Genomic DNA, 4,176 nt, shown 5'->3' with positions numbered 1-4,176 from the left:
AGGCACCTTATGTTTCACCTTTAATAGGAGTGTTGCTCCATGCATTTTTCTAGCATCCCGGTATTTGGTGAATTGGCTAGATCCCATAGATATAGGGGGAACAAGCACCAGAGTATTACACGCAGCTCTATCAAAGCTGAGCTCCGGCCTTAGCCAGGGTTCAGGAAAGACAGGCACTAATTCTAGTGCCTCCCTCAATATCACCACCTTTCTTATGTCGCAATATTTAGTTATACCCTCTAATGGTAATTCCACCCAAGCCAAGTCTACTAAGCGCAAAATCCTGCCTATTTGTCCACCTTACCAAGAGTTTCCCCCTGATTTCTTTCCTTGCCAGAGTCCTGATCACCGGCTCACCCAGATATCTTCTGGGTTTGAATTTAGCCCCCCTTTGTTTAAAGCAAAGTATACCAATAACTTAAGGATTGCATCCAGGCTAGGTAACATCTGGCCCTGGTATCAATGGCTGCTCTCTAATAACAAGTCAGCCTTTACTTCTCTCACCCCATTCTCTAGGTTGAGAGGGGGCAATTTCTCATTGGTTAACATTACTGCCACCAGGCACCCCAATGTGAGTTTGTCAGATATTAAGATTAAGGGGCAATTACAGAATCTTTCTTATGCAGAGGCTCCCGTTTGTGTGAAGCCCCCCTTTTTCTTCATTCTGACTAACTCCTCAGGGGTAGTGCTAAGTTGCAATGCCTCTGGGGTTGCCTGCTTGATATCTGAGTGCTGGGATGGGACAAGTACCACAGCTCTGGTGGTGCAGTTACTAACCTTTGTACCCGTCCCTGTCGAAGCTGATCCTGAACAATTTCCAATACTTACCCTGTTGCGCCAGAAGCGTGATTTTGGTATCACAGCAGCGATAGTAACTGCTGTTGTAATAGCTGCTGCCGCGGCCACAACTGCTGCGGTTGCTATGACCTCTCAAGTACAGACGGCAGAGACAGTCAATTCCATAGTAGAGCAGACAGCTGCTGCACTGACTACCGAGAGAGAGATTAATGCCCATCTTACCTCTGGAATACTACTGGCTAACCAACGCATTGATATAGTCCAAAACCAAGTAGAGGAACTATTCAGAGTCATTCAGGCCTCCTGTGTGTACTCCATGAGAGGCCTCTGTGTCACCCCCCTACAAACTAACTTTTCTCAGTCTATCAATCAATCTAGGATGCTGTCAGAATACCTGCGAGGCAACTGGTAGTTGCAAGCAGAAGAGATGGTGACCAGATTGTTTGTCCAGGTTGCCCAGCTGAACGGGACCAGACTGCAGCCTCTTTCCCTCAGTGACCTCACATCCTGGATGGCCAATGCCTTTTCCTTCTTTAAAGAGTGGGCGGGAGTCCTGGTTTGGGGAGCCATGGTGTTGGCCGGTTGTGTCTTTTGCATATGGCTTCTATGCAGACTAAGGAGAGACCATGCCAGGCACAAAACTGTAGTCTACCAAGCCTTAGCCGCCCTCGAGAATGGTGAATCTCCCCATGTTTGGCTAGCAACCCTGAAGGAAATATGAGCAGGTTTCATAGATACGAGCCCTTAAGGAGTACTCTACTGGCAGTTTGAGGTGTTTGCGAGTGGGTACTCGACAGGGAATGTTCCACGAGTATGGATAGATTTCCCGAAAGTATGCCTGATTGCATAAAGGTTTGATGCCAAAAACCTCCTCTCCTGGTGGCGCCCCAGGGTGAAGGCTCCCTTTCCCCGTCAAAAGGCATCGAGATGGGTATGGGAAGTATTCAAGAGAAGAAACCCATTACAATATCTCATCTTGCACAGGGGATCAGGCCTCTGCTTTCCCTCACTGTACAACTATACTCATAGGGCAACTATCGTGTACCCGTTCTATGACTCAGGGTTTGCAAATAAAACAAAAAAGGGGGAGATGTAGGAAGCTGACATGACAGACCTGACGGCTGGAAGGCACCGCAGGTCTGTCATGTCAGCTTGAAAAGCGGGCCGCTTCAAAGCTGCTAAAAGCGGCGGCAGTGCCGCCGCTTCAAAGCAGCTACCCGTTTTTTCTTACAGCGCAGCCGCCGACTCAAGGCGGCTGCCCATTTCTGCTCTCGGCGCCACAGACTAAAAGTGGCTGTGGCTGCCAGCCGAGAGAAGCAGCGCCCCAGCCTCAAAAGCGGCTGACAGGCTGACATTCGCCCATCAGCCGCTGAGGCGAAGATCCAAGATGGCGGCTACTCAGGCTGAGGTAAAACTATCAGTGCACTGCGCATGCGCAGTGCACTTAGGAACTTGACTCCAGTCAAACGGGGCATGCAAATGAGGTACAACAAGGGTACCACGAACCTGGCCAATCACCCCGCCCGGGCGGGGCATGCTAATGAGTATGCTAATGAGTCATTGCAAATTGACCAATCGGACACCTCCATGTGCTTTGCCATGCCCAGGGCTGGGGGTATATAAGTAGCCCATTCTGAGCATTCCAGTGAGTCTCTCCCAGAAACCTAAAAGAGCGCTTCCAATAAAGGCTGTTGAGAAGAATCCGGTTTGTCGCGTCTTCCTTGCTGGACAAGCGGGGTGTGACAAACAATAAACTCCAAGCCATGAATTTGCTATAGTCCCTTAACTCACAGGCTGACCATCTCAAATCAGTTAAAAAAGTTAAAGAAGGACTGTGTCTAAGCCTTGTATTCTTAAATGTGTTATACTGGTACAATGCCTATGAGAGTAACAATATTCATCTCACTTTTATATCAATAAGAAGCTCATTCCAATGAAAACTTTAAACTTTGTAATCAAAGTAAATTGGTGCCATTTAAGAATTTATATCTTCATCTTGATAATAATTGTACAGATTTCTACTAATAGGTTATGGCTATGCAATAAATCCTAGCTAATCCTCTCTATTCCCACAAAGCCACTACTTTTCCCTAGAAAGACAGCCCAACATTTACCACCTTAGTCCCCAAGTCCAGGGAATAGGGGCACTGAATCTTCATTAGCTTCTTCAAGCTGAATATGGGCGTTGAGATATTAGAAGAGGAGTGGGGGGGAGAGCGAATTGATATGCCTCTGATGCTGTGTCTTCACTGCATCCAGATGGAATTCCCAGACCTCAGAGGTTTGAGCAGATCTGCCCAGCTTGCTTGATGAGTAGATGCACCAAGGCTGATCATTCTGCAATATGCAATTTAGATACTAAAACAAATTTTAGTATCAATATAGTTTTTTTTAAAGAGGGCTGGTATTTTATTAAGGATGTTGGTTCTAACCGCTTTTCTTTTTTTCCCCTCTTTTCTTGGATATAATACTTACATTTCAAATTTTATCCCCTTACCCCATTCCCCCTCCTCCTGCTTCTATGAGGGTGTTTACCCACCTACCCCTCCACTCCCCTTCCCCACTCTCAGATCCCCCCCCACTCAGTGTTCAGCCTTCTAGGTACCAAAGATCTTGTTTCCCACCTATGCCCAACAAAGCCATCCTCCCCTACATATATAAAGCTGGAGTCATGTGTCTCTCCATATATGCTTCTAGGCTGGTGGTTTAGACCCTGGGGAGCTCTGGCTGGTTGGTATTGTTGATCTCCTCATGGGGACACCAACCTTTTCGGCTCCTTCAGTTTACTCTCTAACTTCTCCATTGGGAACTTTTGATCAGATTAATGGTTAGCTGTGAGTATCTGCCTCTGGGTATGTCAGACTCTGGGGGAACTCTAAGGAGACAGCCTTATCAGGCTGCTGTCAGCTTTCCCTTCCTGACATCCATATCAGCATCTATTTTTGGTGACTGCACATGGAATGAATACCCTGGTGGAATGGTCTCCATACAACCTCTCGTTTAGATTCTGTCCCACAATTTGTCTCCATATTTGCTCCCTTAGGTATTTAATTACTCCTTCTAAGAAAGACCTAGGCATCCTCACTTGTTCTTTCTTCTTCATGAGCTTCATGTGGTCTGGTAGTTGAATCTTTGTTGTTTCAAATTTTTGGGCTAATCTCCGCTTATCAGTGAGTAAATACCATGTGTGTTCTTTTTGTGATTTGGTTACCTCACTCATGATGATATTTTCTAGTTCCATCCATTTACCTAAGAATTTCTGAAATTCATTATTTTTAATAGCTGAGTAATATTCCATTGTGTAAATGTACCACATTTTTTTGTATCCATTCCTCTGTTGAAGGGCATCTGGGTTCTTTCCAGATTATAATATTATAT

This window comes from Arvicanthis niloticus, chromosome 5 (assembly GCF_011762505.2).
Source record: "Arvicanthis niloticus isolate mArvNil1 chromosome 5, mArvNil1.pat.X, whole genome shotgun sequence".
Taxonomy (NCBI): Eukaryota; Metazoa; Chordata; class Mammalia; order Rodentia; family Muridae; genus Arvicanthis; species Arvicanthis niloticus.
The sequence above is the reverse complement of the archived record's forward strand: the minus strand, read 5'-3'. Positions refer to the sequence as shown.